Source organism: Camelina sativa, chromosome 3 (assembly GCF_030686135.1).
Source record: "Camelina sativa cultivar CO46 ecotype springtype chromosome 3, ASM3068613v1".
Lineage (NCBI taxonomy): Eukaryota > Viridiplantae > Streptophyta > Magnoliopsida > Brassicales > Brassicaceae > Camelina > Camelina sativa.
The window spans coordinates 27856231-27877449 of NC_141882.1; the positions used below are offsets into that span (position 1 = coordinate 27856231).

Below are 21219 nucleotides of genomic sequence, written 5' to 3' on the forward strand. Positions count from 1 at the left end.
AATGTTGGACATTAGATTCTTAGTTGTTTGTTTGTATAGCCGAATAGATGAGAGGATTGTCTCATTGAGTGTTTATATTGATACTCATGCATCTTAATTGTTGGTTGTGGTTCAGGTAAAGACAAAATGTGATCGTGGAATTAAGGTAATGATGAGGAGGATATTCAAGTTGCTTGATTGGTTATTGTCTGACTTCTGTTAGGTTATTAGAGTTGAGTCCGTAGAATGTTATCTAGAATTGTTGGTTCCTTGGTTTATATGGAATGATTTATTGGTTTAGTTGGTATAAAATTATTATTGGTTTATTGGTTATTGAATAATTGTTGGTTGATATTATTAGTTTATTGCTGTTTATTTCTGCTGTTGTTGGGGTTAGGATGTTAATAAGCATGAAATCATTAGTTTAATATTGAATCAAAAACAAAAAAATGGGTGGGTTGTATCAAAATTTACAGATTTTTTTTTTTATAATGTTTGATAGATAAATGAAAATAAACATAGTATACAAATAATATATCAACGAATAAGTCAAACATAATGTAAATAATACAATCTTCTAGTTTCTTAAACAGAAACCTTAATTTAAATTTAAAGCTAGAAATTATTGAAATATAGTTTTTTTTCAACCAAATAGTTTTTTTATTATTTATTCTTAAATTTTTGTAAATTAAATAAGATCTTAAATAATTATAGGTCCAATAAAAATATAATTAGTGACATTTTTAAACAAAATATTAAGTTATATATACAGTGGAGAAATATCGTTATATATAATTATCTTAAATTTTTATCAAAAACCAAAAATAATTCGGTTTTATTGTTTTAACCGGACCAAACTTAAACCAAAAAATTTATAACAAAGACAACCAACTTTACTTTTAGGAGAAAGCATAACCAAACCAAATGAATTTCTTTGGTATGGTACCGTTTGGCTTTTTTGCTCACCACTAGAAAATTCTGTTTGGCTAGTTCAACTATTTTGGCAAGCAAACCGCTGCCAAATAGACTAATTGAGTAATCGAAAGCCTTGGATGCTAGTATAGTACATCTGACTTTTTAAATTTATCTTTCTTCAATTTGGTGAGCTTATTAAAGATATGACAAAAGATAAAAAATGTATATAAATCTCAAAGGAGGCGGCTAAAAGTGCAAGAAGAGTCACCAAAATTTTCAAGCAAAAGACTTGTCGACATGAGTGACAACAGGCGAAAAGATACGGTAAGACTTGGATAGATGATAGCCATTTAAAAGATTTTTTGTGTGTTATATATCGTGTTGTTTCAAGAGTTTTTCTCGGAATATTTTCTGTTGTTTTTTTTTTCATCTTAAAAAATATCTTTCTTTACGGGAATTGAAGAATGAAAAATAGAGACATAAACACGTGGTTTTTCATAGCCTTGAGAAATTATCATAAATGCACGACCAAGTCTCGTTCATAGAGTCACCATATGGACTTTCTCAATTACATATCGACATCTAATAATTATGTATATCCTATATAAAAAAGAACTAAAACATTTCATTTTTCTTGGTGAAATATTCGTAGGCCCTTTGTAATATTTCGAAAATGAATATGAGGATTTATGCACTTAATTCTGTTTGTTTGGAACGGCATGTAATGTACAAAATAAATGCACCATATTTACTAGTAGCATATAAGTATATACTATTTGTTTTACAAAAATATAGGTATTTAACGTAATAGTAGAATTTGTAATTATTTAATACGTGATCGACGGATTTATTTCTTTGAAATCATCGTAATACACGCAAACAAACAGAATCTTGTATGGGAGGAAATATTAAATTTATCACATTAAAACAATAATTAAACTATTTATGTATTTAACCTACGTTCAACAATAATTTCAAAACCTCTTCCCTTTAAAGCACTCATATTGTTGTGCGGCATCAACCCTAAATATTATACAATCATTCCTCTAACAGTATATGATCCTTTAATAATTTGCTTCCATCTGAGGTCAAAAAAGAAAAAATAATAATAATTTGCTTCCATCTACAGAAGATTGGACAGCGACGCTTGAAAATTTCTACCTATAAATAGAGGGTTAAGGGATTTCCTCTCTTATATGGACATAAAGCAAAATATAAGAATCGTATAGAAAAGAATCACTTCTCATCAAATTTCATTTTCTTCTTAACCAGAGCTAGCTCTACATGGCCTCTCAACCTCCCTTTCAGACAAATTTCTGCTCGATTTTTGGAAGCTCCTTTCCGAAATCCACTAGTGATAATATCTATACAAACACATCAACTATCCAAACCGCGGGCTTAAAGCTTCCTGTGATCGATCTAAGCAATCTTACTAGTGGCGAAGAGTTCAAACGCAAAAGATGTGTGAAACAAATGGTTGTAGCTGCCAAAGAGTGGGGTTTTTTTTCAAATTGTGAACCATGGGATCCCCAAAGAAGTCTTTGAGATGATGTTGGTCGAAGAGAAGAAACTCTTTGACCGACCCTTTTCCTCCAAAGTCCGGGAAAGTTTCTCGGGCTTATCAAAGAATAGTTACCGGTGGGGAAACCCTAACGCCTCTTCTCCCGCTCAGTACTCTTTCTCAGAAGCGTTTCACATCACTCTTTCAGAGATTCCAAAGTTTTCTGAGGATGGCAACAACCTCAGGTTTTGTAATTATAATATTTTTAATTGAGTTCTGTCTCATGAAACCCTAATTCTTGAACTCTCTTTAGATTTGACGAAGATAATAATTGACTCTTGATTAGTTCCAGGTCAAAGTTCGTAGCTAGTCATAATTATTCGTCTTCCCCTTCAGTTTCAACAACCATTTTCTAGACCTTATTTTGTGAAATTTGAGTATATGGAAATATTTTGAATTTTGGGATGAAATTTTTCTTTTGATAAAAGGTGAATATTTTATATATGTATATATATATATATATACAAGATCATGTATCGTTGCACAGATGAGTTGAAGAAACGCTACATTACTAATTTTCTCTTTTTCTTTTTTACAGAACAATCGTTGAAACGTATGTGCAAGAGATAGCTCGAGTGGCACAATTAATATGTGAAGTACTGGGGAAACAAGTGAACGTGAACTCTAAGTATTTTGAAAACGTTTACGAGCTTAAAAACAGTTTTCTAAGGCTCAATAAGTACCATCCTCGTGTTTTTGGTTCTGAAGTGTTTGGTTTGGTTCCTCATACCGATACAAGTTTCCTCACTATACTCTTTCAAGATCAAATCGGAGGACTAGAATTGAAAAAAAATGAACAATGGATCAGCGTAAAACCTTGCTCGGAGGCCCTTACTGTCAACATTGGGGATATGTTTCAGGTAACTTCAACCATTTGATTTTTAACGTTTCGATTCCTTTAAGGTTAATTCTTGGCTATTGCTCTGTCTCACTTTGCAACAGCGTCATTAAGTTCTAAGATTCTAAAGCGTATATACATGACTAAAAAGCAATCCAGCGACTTAGGATTTAGGCACACCCTAAAACTTAAATACAAGTTTTCTGGTGTAGAATATATATATATATATATATATATATATATATATATATATATTTGTCGATTAAACGTTACAAGAGATAATGTTAATACAAAAATTGATAAGAAACATATGCTTAATTAGGCGCCGCTCAATTTTTATATTTGTTATCAAGTTCTCAATAAAATTTTGAATCTAACGATTCAGTGATTATATAGATCGAGATCCTTTCTTATCGAATGTTTTCTCTATTAATTATATGAATCATAAACATAGATTTAGGGGAAACCCTAATCAAATATCTTAGAAAATTATCAAGGGATAGAAGATTTTGTGGTTGCGGATAAAAAGTTATGCATGAGATTCTACTCCCTCACACATGTTAGATAAAGATTTACTGATTTATATGTTTATATATGTATTACTTATCAGTATTAAAAAATTGAATATTATGACTCAAACGCTAATATTGGTCTTTGATAGACGTAAAAATATATAATGGGTCTATATATTTATGCTAATAATTGATGGTGTTTATATATGCTATAGGCACTGAGTAATGGAGTGTACCAGAGCGTGAGACATAGAGTGATTTCTCCGGTAAACATGGAGAGACTGTCGATAGCTTTCTTCGTATGTCCTAATCTTGAAACCGAGATAGAATACTTCGGGCATCCAAAGAAGTATAGAAGGTTCAGTTTCAGAGAGTACAAGGAGCAGAGTGAACGTGATGTTAAAGAAACTGGTGATAAGGTAGGCTTGTCCAAATTTCTCAATTGATCCATATCTTTGACGTACGTTAGACCTTTATAGTGGAGAGGTTAAAACTAATCTTGTCGTTTTTGTTGTTGCTATTTCCTCAAATCTCAGTTTAACATATGTTCAATGCAAGGTCTATTATAATAAATAATAGATGTAAGAGAAAAATTAATGTTTAGTATCAAAAAAATTATATGTTTCACATTTTATTTATTAATAACATTTCTTTAACTTTTAATTTTAAGTTTCCGATGATCAATTATGAAAACTGATGGGTTTTTAAATTATAAAAAACAACATTTATTATACATAAAATAAAAATATTATCTTCTAGAACTAGCTAGTGAAATGAATGATCACCATTTCGTTCAATCATTTTGTCATTTTGCAAATGAATGACAATAAAATAAAATACCAATTACACAAGTTCGGTGTGGTATCTATTTTTTTTTTTCTTTTGGTTCTAATGTAGAACATTTCATTTTACAGTTTTTTTTTTAATTATTATTGTGGATGATTTCTCTAGCAATTATAGAAGATCCTTGATTAGTTAAAAAAAAAAATCATTATATTACCAATGAACTTGATTGGGCCTGACATCAAAATTGTGACCCATAAAACCGAATTTAATTTATAATGGGTCTGTTTAATCTCAAACACGGCACCGTTCAGTGATACAACAAATACGACTACACGGGTAAAATCAAACCGGTACGGTTCATGTTTCTAAACTGGTTTTGATGATTTCCGGTATTTAAACAAACACGTAAGAAAGAACGAACTGAAGATCCGGCCGTTGGTACAAGAATTCTTGGCGGAGGAGGGGAAAACGAACGATCGGAGCTTTTTTTTTTATCTCGGCGTCGATTTGAGAGATTCAGTGAAAGATCAAACCTGGTTCTCTTCTCGATTCTTAGCAGACGCGTCGTTGCTCCTTTATGCCCCATTTTTGTTTATTTTGGAGATCGTCGTACGTTTCGAGCGATGTTGGTCGATCATACAAAGTTACGAGCCATGGGAAAGTCAAGTAGTTTGGAATTTATCAACCAGATTTTCCCAGTAGGTATGTAATTTTTTTTTGTTTTTACTTCGAGGTTAAGTTTGAAACAGTCAGTAGCAGAACATGATTCTCGATTATGGCTGGATTTGTTCATGATTATTCGCCAATGCGAACGAGGCAAATGATGCAACGTCGAAAGGAAAGAAGAACATAACCTCGGCAGTCACTGCCCTACATCGCCTCGCAGCGTTAGGTAAGTTATCAACATTTACTCTGCTCAAGGTATCCTGAAATCAGAATGATAGCCAAGAGTATTGAACATAATTACAAAACAAGCCCAATATAGATAGGGGTTCCGAGGTAGTTAACATCAAATACGTATCATGATGTTGCTGGTTAAGTATTTAACCTTCTATTTTTTATGTAGTAACCACATGTATGCCATGAATGTAGTTAAAGTAGACCAAGTACACCATTCATATGCTCATTAATGACACTCACTGTAATGTTATGCAGTCTCTGCGATTGAACAGCTTCAGTTGATGACATCAAAATAAAATACAAGGAGGCAGCTGCACAGCTGGAGGTATCTTGTTTTAACTCAACAATCTTTGGCGTTTGTTGTTTGTAGTTTATTTTTTACAGCTTTTATGTTCACCATGAGAGCTTAATGCAGTTCGTTGTCATTTTAAAAATTGATTCTAACGCTAGGTTACCTAGGTGGACTTCTTAGCCGATTAATCTTCCCATTTTTGATGATATTCATAAGCTCTGAATCTATAATATATTTTCAGGCTGTAAACTAATTATGTAATCATTTCAAAGCATATATGGATATTCCTAAAATCACGGAGCTAAGAGAAAAACTTAAGAATATAAAGCAAGTTTTAAAGTCCCATGTATTTTCTGATTTTTACAGGTACTGCCTTTTAGTGGTTCAACCATATTTACATAAGAGTATAATAAGTCGACAGAGGTGGCCAAAGAGGCCCACTGTATTGTTGATGCTACTTCTTTTTCTCAATTTCCTTATCTTAGGCGTCTGATTTGTGAAGAACTTTGCACCTTTTGATATAAAATTAAGGTTTTATGCTTGTTGGCTACTCTCTTTTTGTTAGAATAGTACTTTTCATTATTATTTAGGCTATTCTGCTTGTTTCTGGTAGTAAGCACAATTTTTAAAAAAGCTGTTTTAATAATCTCTCATTTTCCTGTTTCGCATCCTCAACCTCCCTCCCGTTATTTGCTAGACGCCTAAAAGCTACTTGTTCTTAAAATGTCTGCTTTGTGATCTCAGTTTAGGTACTGGGACAGAGACAGAGGAAAAGCTTTTGCGAAAGAAGTTATCTGATTCTTGCTTGGTTGTTGATGCCATGGAGCCATCTGTGAGGGATGAGTTAGTAAAAAACTTTTTTAGCAGGGAGCTAACCTCATATGAACAAATTTATGTAGGAGCTGGTTGAAATAACTAGAACCTTGAATACTACTACAAGAACACAAAGATACCAGTAAACTGAGCTTTATTAAGAATTTCTCAAACAACTATCTTACAAGCTTGTTTGATCAGTTTTATACAACACCACAACAGCTGGTTTGCCACTGAAACAATCCTAATCTATCCAACCTTACCTGCACAGTAACAACTATGCTCACTCTTTATTCACTCACCAATGAAACCCTCAAGCAATATAGTTCTTCTTGCTTAGATCTAAACACACACACTTTTCTCTCTATAAAAGTGGTAACCGAACAAGGATGTGAGCTGCTTCTCTTTTATATGCAGCAAGATTCTTCACATACTCTTCTTTATCCAGCAGATCCTCCTATGCACCATGTCCTTCAAGAACCTCTCTTTGTCCAATGAGTCATAGGAGAAACTCCATCATTATGTTGACTTCAACACTCCACTTGCTTGTAGCTTCCAACGAACACCTTTTTAGTCTGACACCTTTTTTGCCCATGCTCAACATCTCCACGCTCGATGCATCGCACTGTCTTCAAGGTGTTGTGATGGCGGATCAACTTGACACTTCCCGCTTCGTCTGAAGTCCTTCAGGTACATTCCATGACAGTGTGTAACTCCTACAGATACTCTGTTTCTTCAATCTCCCCTTTTTTATCTGAGTGTGTGCCTCAAGCTTCCTGTAACAAGTTAGTGATGCAAACCGAACATCAAACCCAAAACTGAATCACAAGGCATTAAGATAACTGAAAAACTTCAGAGCAGCATAAGGTTCAAAGGTTCAATACATAGCCGAGTAGAACTAAAAAAAAAGATCAGAGTTCTGTAATTGTAAATGCAATACATAACCGTTAGAGAGTTTCTGACTAAATACAACCACTAAGTCAAACTCCTACTTATATTACTCCACTCTCGGTTTCATCACCGTCTTCCTCATCTTCTGGTTCACCCTCACCCTCAGAGTAAACGATATCAAGGTAATCTCCCCCTGCTTGAGTGCACAGAGGGACTTACCTGTAGGAAGTTCCATCATGAGTTTGGTGAAATCATGCAAGTGGCGAATGTCTGACAGAAGCGTGAGCAGAGCCTGAGACGACAACAACTCCTTTGGTTCAATCTTGAACTTAGCAGGTGCAGCAGAGGAAACATCACCGGAGAGAGCAGGAACAATGCGTTGGAAGCGCATGAGCTGATCGATGAGATTGGGAAGGATGAGACGAACATTGGAAGAGGCATTCGCAACGACAGAGCTGCAATCACATATCTCATCAAATATCAACTTCCCAAAGTTAAACTGATGACCTTTGAGAATCATGAACAAAAGTGTAGACTGTTCAGCGGACATAAAGCTTGGGTTCATGGTTGGCATCCAGTTATGACAGCAAATCTTCTGAAGCATGGCCACTGTGTCTCCCTTCTTCTTTTTGCTGCGAATATCCCAAGCACAAATCCGACCATCAGTGAGGAGAGTGACAATGTCATTGAGACTGTCAGGGACTTGGATCTGAGTCGCATCTAGAGAATAGGGCTCATTGGAAAGCTGATACATGGTATTGATGATAGACGGAGAGAATTCATACATGGACCCATGAACAAAGACCTTGAGGGTGTCAAGCCCTTCTGTGTCAGCTTCAGCAAGATTCGCATAGAACTTTTTCACAATATTACCAACGAACGAGTCCACTTCAGTGACCGTGGGCAGAAGACCAAAGTCAGACAAGATTTTGTAAGCGTCACCACCGTGAGGAACATCTGGAGCAAGAAACCCCATCTCATTGAATGAGCGATCCGAGATTGTCTGAAAATGACGCATGGAGACTTTAGAGATGAACTGAGATGCGTAGGGGTCAGAGGATGGGAGCTTCAGTTCAGGATAGTTGCGATCCCGAATGGCAGTGAGACGACGATTGGCAACATAGCGAGAGAGAAACATTGGTGGGGGAACCTCAGTAACCTCCTCTGTAGGGTGAGTCGAAACGTCAGTTACATCCTCAAGATCATCACGGGGAGAGGAGCGAGTGGAACCACGACGAGGCATACGACGAGTGGGAGCTGACGGAGGTTTAGTCTTCCCTTTAGAGCCGGAGGCGCGAGAGCTCGAGCGTTTGGATGGAGGAAGAGCAGAAGATTGATGCTTGGTCTTCTTAGAGCGAGAGACTCCATGTTCTTTTTTTGGAACAATCGGATCTGCTGAACGAGGAACAGGAGCAGCGGAAAAATTATCAGCAACAGGTGGGAGATCTTCAGCATCAAGATCCGAGAAATGATTGTTGTGGTCCATGAGCAAAGAAAAGTCACGATCTGGTAGTGAAAATAGATTTAGGTGGAAGACAAAGAGACAAAGCAAAAGCGGCACAAGGAGAAATGAGTTAGGGTTAGGACAGTCTCCCATTTAAATAGCCACCTGCGACACTTAACAAATAAGTGAGATACGTTCATGGGCCTGAAAAGAATTTCAGGACAATCCGACAAACTGGGCCCAAACACAAAACCAAAACTCACACAAATGCAACAGTGTTTACACACACACAACCCAATTGAAGTTTGAAGATGTGCGAAGGTGTTCAAATCCAAAGGTTTGGTAAAGATATCAGCAAGTTGTTTATCTGAGGACACAAGAGAGATCTCAATTACCTTGTTTTCAACCAGTTCACGGATAAAGTGATGCTTAATATCTATGTGCTTAGTGCAAGAGTGTTGAACAGGGTTCTTAGAGATATTGATTGCACTTTCATTATCACAGTAAACTAAGAGGGTTGAGGATACAATACCATAATCAAACAACATTTGTTTCATCCACATGAGCTGAGTACATCAACTCCCCATGGCAATGTATTGAGACTCTGCAGTAGACATAGTCACACAAATTTGCTTCTTGCTGTGCCAGACGATGAGATTATTCCCAAGGAAGAAACAACCTCCAGATGTGCTTCGTCGATCATCAAGACTTCCTACCCAATCAGAATCACAAAAACCTGCAAGATTCGAGTTAGTTTGCTTAGAGTAAAACATACCTCGATCAGTTGTTCCCTTGACATATTTGATGATCCTTTTGACAACATTCAGATGAGACATCCTTGGATCAGCCAGATACCGAGCGCATACACCAACACTGAAGCACAAATCGGGCCGAGTAGAAGTGAGATAGAGAAGTGAAACATATATTTTTTGTGGTGGTGATGAATGATGTATGGAATGATGACTTATGAATGAATGGATGGCAGGGTGTTTCAATTCCCCTTATGCAGTTGTAGTATAAGAGGTGTCAATCCAATCTGAGTGTTTGTGAACAATCAAGATGTGCATATGAGTCTAAGTCAAGCCAGATGTAAAGGTTGTTTGTCACTAACAATCCTATGATGAAATGGAAAGTGCAGAAAGTAAAACTACAAGAACTAGGAGCTAAATGCAAATGGAACAGAATGATTATGACAATTATGAAGCTAAAACAGAAATAAAAACTATGGAAATGCAAGTATTAAACTAATGCAAGGTAAGTAATGAACAAGATACTAAATGAATGCAACAGAAATGCAACTAGAATGAAACAAGACAAACATAAATCATAAACATAAGTTCTGGGTTGGAACTCGAGCAAGCACTCGATCGAGTGTAGATCGAGTGCAGGGTCGAGCTGGACAAATACGCAAAACAGAGCAACACAAGAAAAACAGAACAATACCAAAACGAATCAAACAACGGGATTTAAGCTAAGAAATCAATAAACAAAAAAGGTCTTAAGGAGGGATTCATGGGCTGGACTAATGATTGAGGTCATCTATCTTGGTCAACAAATCTCAAACAACTTGAGCTAATCTCTAGACATATATTTCTAAGACATGTTTAATCCACTCTCATGGCAAGAAACAATCAAACTCATGCATCTCTAGACTTGTTCTCACAAAGTAAAGAATCTACACAAGCAGGCATTAAGCAATATGTCAAAAATCAAACAAGACTTCTAATCTCTTAGCAAGCCTAATGATAGTCTCTAGATCTAGCCTTATCTATGCTCTTTAGACATTGGTGTGATGCTAAGAGGCTTGAAATCAGATCCTACCCTCTCAGATATAGGATAAGCATTAAGAACATCTAGCCTAGAAGATATCTACAACAATCAAGCTTGACCAAATCAAACAAACCTCAAACACAACCCAGCCTAACCCATCCTTAAGATCCTAAGCAACTACTCACAAGCATACATGATGAACATCAAAATCATAAACCCAAAAAATGATGAAACTTGCATGATTAGATAGATAAAGCAAAGATTTACAATATTGAAGAAATAATCAAACTCAAATTCTCAATATTCTGAAAGTTATGAAACGAATAATATTGAAGAATTTAGTCTTTTTCTCCTTTTAAAAGAAGTACAAGATCTTAAGAAAATAAAAAGTGCAAAAGGAATAATTCCCAAAAAGGTAAAAACTAGGTTTTTGACTCTCTAAAAAGCTGGCTTCTTTGGTGGCTGCAGGTACAAGCCCTTATATAGAAAAAGTAGTGGAAGCCCTAAAAACGCTAAAAGACAAAATAGCCAGGTGGCTCGACCAACTCGACCTGGTGCTCGGTCGAGTGACCGGTCGAGTTGGCTCCTCTTGTGCTCCTCCCACTCGGTCGAGTCCCTCTCAGCACACGGTCAAGTGTCTGGTCGAGTGGGCAGTCGAGTTGGACTCCGGAGCTTGGTTCTTCAGCCTTAGCTCTCTTGCTTTCTCCTCATGATTGCTTCACTTCTCCTCAGCATTGCTTCCATGCTCCTTAAGCTCCAAAATCACCTGTTTATGCATGAAAAGATGCAAATGCAATGCAACTAAACTCTAATGCAAGAACAGTCCTAAAGCTATGCAATAATGGTCAAAATGGATAGCAAAAGATGCAAAAGATGTGAATATATTAAGGGAAAACAAGGTAAAATATATGAACATCAACACCTCCAAACTTAGTCTTTGCTTGCCCTCAAGCAAATGAACAAGACATAAGAAGGTAGGTGAGGTTTGAAAGTGGGATCTCAGCTCCTAAAGCTTGCAAATAGACCATCTAGAATCAATGTCCAAGTTACTAGTACTATGATGCAAGTTGAATGAGCTGTACTTAAAGATTTTAGACAAGCATATCACAACCTTTACTGATTTGAGTCTTAGATGACCACATGCATTCAAATCAACAATTTCCTTTAACATTCATTAATCAAGAACATGAATCAATTCTATGCAATGCTTAAACTCATTTGGCTTGGTAGTAAAAGGTTTAGAGACAATGATGGTCTCTCTTTAGAGTGGGGCTTATCAATATCAAGGTTCTCTCATAAAAATGGATTGAGCTTTAGAAGAATGCTAAAGGTAAGAACACTTAGACACATACAAGAACAAAACCTTGTCTACCCAAAAGCACCCAAAGTGTTTATCCTATCAATCTAAAGCCAATTGATCCTAGTGCTACCCTTTAACTTCTTCTCTTCTCTTTCACCCTTTTCTCTTTTGATTTTAAAGTCTTAGGAGAGGTTTCTTATATGATCTTTATATTGGAATGAGAGATTCTTACTTATTTGCTATGGTTTTCTTACTTCTTATTCTTAAAACATAAAAGCATTTTGCTATACTCTTCTTTTTCTTTCTTTCTTTTCTTTGACTGAAACCATCTTTAAACAATATCATACTTCCCATTCTTGCACTATACTTTGATTTTACTTAAACACATTCCCCTCCTAAAGACTCTAACCTTTTCTTTCTCTTTTCCTCTTTTCTTTTCTTTCTTTTTCAAACAACAAAATCCCAAACCCAACAATTAAACCACCTAATCCTATCTAGTTTGAAAATTGCAAACTAGAACTACACAAGGCTTTACTCTTGTCAGCTCAAACCTAACATTTTCTACCAAGCTCAATCCCAAAAATAGGCCTCACACACACAAGAATAAACATGGCTTGAAAGAAGGGTTGGTTAAGGGTATTGGAAACTGATTTTAATGATTCAATCAGCTACTTGGATCAACAAGAGTGGTAAAAAGGAGAAAGATGATCCAAATATGTATATGATATCCATGAGTTTAAAGTAATGCACACTTTGATATTTAACAGTCAATATTAAGTTCTTATAAGTAGGAAATTGTGTCAAATCACAACATGCTTCAATTTAGACCAAATGCAATGCAGGAATTCAAGGCTTGGTTCAATCTTATGCTTCTAACCACTCAACTAGCATCAAAGTACTATTAACTTGGGCATTGATCCTAGTCTAGTGAATTAAACAAGCTAACAAGGCAAAACTCATTATAGATCCCTAATGCAAATATTATACAATCCTACATGAAACATGCTAAACAAGATGCTATTATGCAATGCAAACTACATGAACACTCTTTTTTTATAAAGATTTTTGCAAAAATTTTCAAATTTTTAGGGTTTTTCTATGCCTTAGATGCTATGCAAATACTAACATGATGATGCTAAAAATTTGAAATAAGAAAACAAAACACAAAATCAAATGATATCTCAAACCCTCCCCCAAACTTAAATCACACAGTCCTTTGTGTGAAAGAAATTTGTAAAAGGATTCAAGATCAAAAACAAAACACAACATCAAATGCAATGGTATTTACAAGGGAAGGTGATAGTGGTACCTCAAGGATTGGAGAAAAAACTGTCCACATCCTCTTGCATGTTGTCAAAAGTGTAGTTGGGGTCATGTTGATGACTTGGAGGTGGAGATTGGGGCAGCTCGACGATGGGAATCGACCGGGACTCGGTCGAGTACGTGCTCGAGTGGGGGGTCGAGCTGGACCGCGAGTGTCAAAATTCTGACCTTGCTGCTGGCAGAACTGCTGGTAGATTGCTGGATCCATGAAGTACTAGGGTGGGATGGGAGGGTAACCTGGATATCCTGGATAAGCAGCTGGAGGTGGGAAACCATAAGGTGATCTGGGCTGGAACTCGGCCGAGTGCATCTGGGATGCTCGGTCGAGTGGGTGCTCGAGTGACCCGGTCGAGTGCCTAGAAAATTGTTGTTCTCGGCTACTTGAACTCCTCTTCCTCTGATTTGGCTCGTACATTGAAGCTCTAGCTGGTTCCACGGGGTTTGCAACTCTTGAGAGTGCTCTAGTTGAGCTACTCCTCCTCAAAGGGCTTGAATGGCTTGGAGATGAGTTTGCACTCTTCAGCTCAGCAATCTCCTTTTTTAGGCCCTTGATGGACTTAGCCATATTGGTCACCTTCTTCTTAAGCTTATCAAACCTCTTCCCATGCCACTTGCTCCACTTTTGTAGGAGAGTCAACCTCTTGCTAGTCTCTCTCACTCCTTTACTATCCCTTGGGTTGGGCTCATAATCTTCAAAGTAAAATTGCTCCTCCCCATCAGCCATTTGTACATCTCCAGCTTCATCAACTCTAGGTTGAACTATCCCATCAAACAAGAACTCATCAGCTGGCCAAAAGTCAATGTTTGCTCCTTCTTGAATGGTGGTGAGCTCTTGGTTAGGTAAGATCAACTGTTTTTTCCCAACTGTTGGAAGCTCAAAGTTGAAGATGTGATTTCCTTGGCCAATATGAGAGTAGAGGTGAGGTAGCTTGAATCAATCCATCTTGGCAAAACCTTCTCCCCTCTAAGTGGGACCTTGGCAGCTTGTAGTATTAGAGTGATGATGCCTCCAATGGCTAAGGCTCCTCTTGACCCTTTGTTTTGTAACTTGCCTACCCAACTTCTCAAATATATCATGTGGTCAATGAGCACCATTTCAAGGCCAGTCTCCACAGTGGTCCCAAGAATGATGGTTCCATTTCTTGCCTCAAGGATGATTCCATTGAGAGCCATGTCAATTATCTTGAGCTCACCCACATTGAGATTTCCAGTCTCCTTCCTAGCAAAGAACGTATTTGCTAAGGCCTTGTGGAAGTATCTTAGGACTGGGCTTCTTATCTTTGAACTCTTGGTCTTGGAGGATGAATAGGTGATGTTGTCTCCAATGGTTTCCCAAATGGCATAGAGCTCCTCTCTTGGTATCATCAAGCTCCTATTACTACCAACTTCAAAACCAAACACATTTGCTATCTTCTTCAATGAAAGCTCATAGTTGTTCCCCTTGATTGTGAAAGCAATATGACCAGCTCCAAACTCATCATCCTTCCTTGCATATGTGTGCAGCTTGATTGTGGCTAGAAACTCACAACTTTCTTCTTTATAACCCTCCATGTAAAGCCCCATGAACTTGGTTAGGTTGCTCTTCTCAAAAAGATACTCCACATCTTCATCAATGGCTAGCTTCTCCATGGTTTCCTTGTGTGGATACCTAGTTCCCAGGAACTCCATTCTCATGAAGGCTTCATAAAGTTGACTCTTTGTCAATCCACAAGATTCTGCTTCTCCATCATCCTCTAATTCTTCTTCTTCACTTTCAGTTCTCTCAGGATCTTCCTCAACTGACTGATTTCTTGAACACGACATCTGACTCGATCGACCACTCGGACCACCTCTCGGTCGAGTGCATGCTCGAGTGGGGCATCGAGTGGTTCTTCCAGCTTCTCTTCTTGATTGTAGGCGATAATCACAACGTTCCATGGAGCTTGCAGCCGCTTGTTGAGACTTCCTAGTAATCCTTGAAGACATTTTCGAATAGAACTGAAGGGAATAGACTCAAAGCTTAAGGTTAATAGGTTAGTGACCCAAAAACTTAAAAGAGCTAAGCTTGAGCAAATGATGAACTTTGAGAGAGATTTTAAAACTTGATTTTAGTTGTTTTGAACAAATGAGAGAGTGTGAGAGATATAGGATCGTGTAAGGCTCTATTTAAAGAAGCTAAAGGGACAAGGAGACAAGGGTGGAGCGTCCATACCATTCAAATTTGAAATGAGAATCTTTGACCTGCTTTTTGCTGCCACTCGACCCCACACTCGACCAGCACGTGGTCGAGCTCATTGACCAAAGTTTGAAATTTCAAAATTTTTCTTCTTTTTCTTCCCTCCACTCGATCATTCTAGAGAAATGAGAATCGAGTGGGCCTTACTTCTTTGCCAACTCGGTCGAGTACCTCTCGTGGGCTGGTCGAGTGGACTTGCGAATCTCCTTCCCCAAGTCCAAATCTCTCCATACCCATCTACACTTTCATTGAAAGGCCTGTCCAACACAAACATAAAAGAAAACACATCAAAACTACTAAGAAAATAAAGCATATTTACAAAGGATACCTTAGGGACTTCCTCCCTAGTGAGCTTGTTTAGAGTCACTAAGCTTGATTTTGGTTGCCTTCTTAGGATTTGTTTAGATACCAAGGATGTGATGAAATCCTCCCTGGCACTTCTTGATCACTGTGAGTCTGATCCTTGATCACCTCACCCTTAACACACAAACCATATTTCTTCTTGATTTTGAGCCTTGGTCTTGCTTTCCTCAAAGACCTCTTGTTTAGCTTGACTTGGAGATCTTTAACCATACCAGTCAACTCTTGAACTGACCTCTTAAGCTTTTCCACATAATCTTCTTGAAGAGAGAGATTGTCCTTTGGAGTTGCCACTTCACTTAAACCTTCATGACCACCTTTGTCCTTGATAGTAAAAGGTTGATCATCAATGGTAGGAAGGTTGGTTGGGTTATAGATGTTAAACTTCATAGCTATACCCTCAGAAATGTTCAATGACCTTCCTTAACATCAATAACAACTCCAACTGTGGCTAAGAATGGCCTCTCAAGGATGATAGGATCTTCAGGTTCCTTGTCCATCTCCAATACCACAAAATCTGTATGAACCCTTGCTCTTCCTATCTTGACTGGAATATTCTCCAACTTGCCAACCATATCTCTGTTTGAACCATCAACTAGGCATATATGAAGGTTGGTGGACTTGAAGTCAGTGTGCCCAAGCTTTTGTGCTATAGAATAGGACATCACACTGATAGATGCTCCCAAGTCACATAAGCATTGGTTGTAGTGAAGATAGCTAAGTGTGCAAGGCAGATAGAATGGACCTGGATCCTTAAGCTTAATTGGGATGATTACTCCTCCAAGGTCTTCAAGATCCTTCTCATCTTGAGCTTGAGCCTTCTTCTTTGATAAATCAAGCAAAAAATCTTTATAGAGAGGATATGGATCATACTGTTCCAGGGCATGTCCTCTTTCTTCTTCTTGGTAAGCAATGATGATCTCTTGTATGGCCATCACTTCTTCTTGTTTCTCAATCACAACCTCTTCTTTCAAAGCTTTCTCTTCCTCTTGTTGCAAAGCCAACATTTCTTTTTTCTCAATGATTTCCCTTAGTTCCTTAAGCTTCTGTGCCTTGAAACGCCCTGGGATTGGTAGTGGAGACTTGTAAGCAGGAGGGATGTACTTAGCAGGCTTGACAGCTTCTGACTCTTCAGCTCGATCGACCACTCGAACACTCACTCGGTCGAGTGCTTGCTCGAGCACCTGGTCGAGTGCAATACCGGATTCAGACTGCTTTGCACAGACTTCACACTGAGCTTCAAGAAATGACCAATCCTCCCCAACTTGAACTTCACTGTCCCCAGTGAGTTCTTCTTCAAAGATATGAATGACTTTGGCAGTAAACTCCCTTGGGTTTTGAACTGCTTTTCCAGGGAGTTAAGTGGGTTTTGGAGCTGAAGTAGATGCTATATTGCTCTCCATATACTTCACTCTTGAGTTCAGACCTTCAAACTTCATATTGAGATCATTATACTGTGATGTTAACCTTTGCTTCAACTCAGCAAACGGTTTGGCTTCCTCAATCTTTCCATTGGTTTGCCCAATCAACAGCTGTTGTATCATTGCTCTTAGGTCTTGTTCCTGGCCTTGGTTAGTCTGAAATCCTGGTGGGGGACACAATTGGGGCTGGAACACTTGTTGCTGCTGCTTGGTCTTGAGGGTTGGCTACATTAGTGCTCCTATAAGAGAGGTTGTTCTGCTTGAATCCTCCCCCTTGGTTGTAGCCTTTGTATCCTCCTCCTTGGTTCTGCATATAACACAACTCAGCAAACTCCCTATCTCCTTCTTGGACTGAAGCTTCTTCTTCACCAATGAAGTGAATGGTTTTTGACTGGCTTAGGAGAATCTTGTCAAGCTTCTCATTGACCATCTTTAAATCCTGCTTGTATTTGTCCTCTTGATCAGTGGAGGGGATCCTTATGGTTCTATCATAATCTTCATTATAATTACCATCTGACTAAGCAAGGTTCTCAACCAATTCCCATCCTTCTTCCACATTCTTGTTGAGGAAGTTGCCACTGGAGGCTGTATCAAGAAGCATTCTTATTTTGGGAAGCACTCCTCTATACAAAGTGCTTAGAAGGGACTCATTGTTGTAGCCATGGTGAGGACACTGAGTCTGGAATCCTTTAAACCTCTCCCAAGCTTCACAAAAGCTCTCATTATTCCGTTGAGCAAACCCAGAAATTTCATTCCTCAACCTAGCAGTCCTTGCATTGGAGAAGAACTTGGCCAGAAAAGCTTTCTTGCATGCATCCCATGTGGTTATTGCTCCAGTAGGAAGAGTCTTCTCCCATAGATGAGCTTTGTCTCCAAGGGAAAATGGGAATAGGCTTAACTTGAAGCCATCTTCACTTACTCCATTGATTTTTGTGAGTCCACATATCCTGTCAAACTCATCAAGGTGATCTAGAGGATCCTCCATTGGCAACCCATGAAATTTGTTGGCTTGTACCATGGAGATCAATCCACTCTTGATTTCATAATTATTATTGGCCACAGCAGGAGGCACAATACCAGTTCTTTGGTTGTGTGTGTTAGGTGCATCTCCAGCACCAATGTGTCTAGGTCTATGATCATGGTTATCTTGCTGCTCCATGACTACTTGTTCTTCTTGTTCTTGAACTACTCTTCTTTGCTTATGTCTCAAACCCTTTTGTAGCCTGTGGATGTTGTCAATAGGCCTTTGAAGATTGTCTTTGCCTTTTGACCTTGTGTGCATCAACAAATTCGAGTACATACTCGAACAGGTACACGGTCGAGCGCATGCTCGAGTGGGTGGTCGAGTCGACTGGGAAGTGATGTCTATTTGTATCCGACTTCTGACTCGATCAAGTGCTCGATCACTACTCGGTCAAGTGGGTGGTCGAGTGGATACCTGAAACTCAAGACAGCCAAGCAAAAGAAGATTCGAGTTCAGTAACGTCACAAGTGTATGAACGAACTTAATCTTAGACTAATAATGATCCTAAATGTCACAAATAAACACTCAAATGGGCAACAACGCCAAATTGAAACAGATATTTTTTTGTGGTGGTGATGAATGATGTATGGAATGATGACTTATGAATGAATGGATGGCAGGATGTTTCAATTCCCCTTATGCAGTTGTAGTATAAGAGGTGTCAATCCAATCTGAGTGTTTGTGAACAATCAAGATGTGCATATGAGTCTAAGTCAGGCCAGATGTAAAGGTTGTTTGTCACTAACAATCCTATGATGAAATGGAAAGTGCAGAAAGTAAAACTACAAGAACTAGGAGCTAAATGCAAATGGAACAGAATGATTATGACAATTATGAAGCTAAAACAGAAATAGAAACTATGGAAATGCAAGTATTGAACTAATGCAAGGTAAGTAATGAACAAGATACTAAATGAATGCAACAGAAATGCAACTAGAATGAAACAGGACAAACATAAATCATAAACACAAGTTCTGGGTTGGAACTCGAGCAAGCACTCGATCGAGTGTAGATCGAGTGCAGGGTCGAGCTGGACAAATACGCAAAACAGAGCAACACAAGAAAAACAGAACAATACCAAAACGAATCAAACAACGATCAAACAACAGGATTTAAGCTAAGAAATCAATAAACAAGAAAGGTCTTGAGGAGGGATTCATGGGCTGGACTAATGATTGAGGTCATCTAACTTGGTCAACAAATCTCAAACAACTTGAGCTAATCTCTAGACATATATTTCTAAGACATGTTTAATCCACTCTCATGGCAAGAAACAATCAAACTCATGCATCTCTAGACTTGTTCTCACAAAGTAAAGAATCTACACAAGCAGGCATTAAGCAATATGTCAAAAATCAAACAAGACTTCTAATCTCTTAGCAAGCCTAATAATAGTCTCTAGATCTAGCCTTATCTATGCTCCTTAGACATTGGTGTGATGCTAAGAGGCTTGAAATCAGATCCTACCCTCTCAGATATAGGATAAGCATTAAGAACATCTAGCCTAGAAGATATCTACAACAATCAAGCTTGACCAAATCAAACAAACCTCAAACACAACCCAGCCTAACACATCCTCAAGATCCTAAGCAACTACTCACAAGCATACATGATGAAAATCAAAATCATAAACCCAGAAAATGATGAAACTTGCATGATTAGATAGATAAAGCAAAGATCTACAATATTGAAGAAAGAATCAAATTCAAATTCTCAATATTCTGAAAGTTATGAAACCAACAATATTGAAGGATTTAGTCTTTTTTCTTCTTTTAAAAGAAGTACAAGATCTTAAGAAAATAAAAAGTGCAAAAGGAATAATTCCCAAAAAGGTAAAAACTAGGTTTTTGACTCTCTAAAAAGATGGCTTCTTTGGTGGCTGCAGGTACAAGCCCTTATATAGAAAAAGTAGTGGAAGCCCTAAAAACGCTAAAAGACAAAATAGCCAGGCGGCTCGACCAACTCGACCTGCTGCTCGGTCGAGTGACCGGTCGAGTTGGCTCCTCTTGTGCTCCTCCCACTCGGTCGAATCCCTCTCAGCACACGGTCGAGTGGGCAGTCGAGTTGGACTCCAGACCTTGGTTCTTCAGCCTTAGCTCTCTTGCTTTCTCCTCATGATTGCTTCACTTCTCCTCAGCATTGCTTCCATGCTCCTTAAGCTCCAAAATCACCTTTTTATGCATGAAAAGATGCAAATGCAATGCAACTAAACTCTAATGCAAGAACAGTCCTAAAGCTATGCAATAATGGTCAAAATGGATAGCAAAAGATGCAAAAGATGTGAATATATTAAGGGAAAACAAGGTAAAATATATGAACATCAAGAAGACTGCCAATCATAGCTCTGTAGAGCTTTTCATTAACCTTTTGACCAGTTGAGTCCTTCGACAGCTTTGTTGTTGAGCTCATAGGGGTCCTGGCTGACTTGCTCGTTTGCATTCCGAATCTTTGAATTAAGCTCTTTGCATATGTTGATTGAGACATGTGAATCCCACTATCACTTTGTTTGATTTGTAATCCCAGAAAGTAGTTCATCTCACCAACCATGCTCATCTCAAATTCCTTAGTCATTCCTTTGACAAAGGTCTTAACAAGTTTTGGGTTAGTGCTTCCAAACACAATATCATCCACATAGATCTGAACAATGAGGATATTTGAATCTTCTTCAGAGATAAACAAAGTCTTGTCTACACTGCCTCTTTTAAACCCATTTTCAAGAAGGAACACAGTGAGACGCTCATACCATGCTCGTGGTGCTTGTTTCAATCCATACAAAGCCTTCTTGAGTTTGTACGCATGATTCAGAAATTTTGGGTCTTCAAAGCCCTTTGGCTGAGTGACATAAACTTCTTCTTGGATAATCCCATTTAGAAAT

The 21219-nt window shown here is 38.0% G+C and overlaps 1 long non-coding RNA gene, 1 other non-coding gene and 1 pseudogene across 4 annotated transcripts; all 3 read left to right on the forward strand.

Annotated features, from left to right (window-relative positions):
• The first annotated feature begins 2158 nt into the window (after positions 1-2158).
• LOC104779288 (gibberellin 2-beta-dioxygenase 7-like) lies at positions 2159-4465 on the forward strand (annotated as a pseudogene). The gene is made up of 3 exons (XR_015587378.1): positions 2159-2640; positions 2994-3315; positions 4021-4465. The product of XR_015587378.1 is annotated as a gibberellin 2-beta-dioxygenase 7-like (transcript).
• Positions 4466-5046: 581 nt separating this feature from the next.
• LOC147947778 (uncharacterized) lies at positions 5047-6761 on the forward strand. 2 transcript variants are annotated; one of them, XR_015594524.1, is made up of 3 exons: positions 5047-5483; positions 5747-5816; positions 6528-6761. It is a non-coding gene; the product is annotated as an uncharacterized LOC147947778 (long non-coding RNA). The 2 variants fall into 2 exon arrangements; XR_015594525.1 differs by lacking the exon at positions 6528-6761 and adding an exon at positions 6150-6338.
• An 11215-nt stretch (positions 6762-17976) lies between these two features.
• Positions 17977-18083, forward strand: LOC147947779 (small nucleolar RNA R71). Its single transcript, XR_015595663.1, has one exon. It is a non-coding gene; the product is annotated as a small nucleolar RNA R71 (small nucleolar RNA).
• Positions 18084-21219: the final 3136 nt, after the last annotated feature.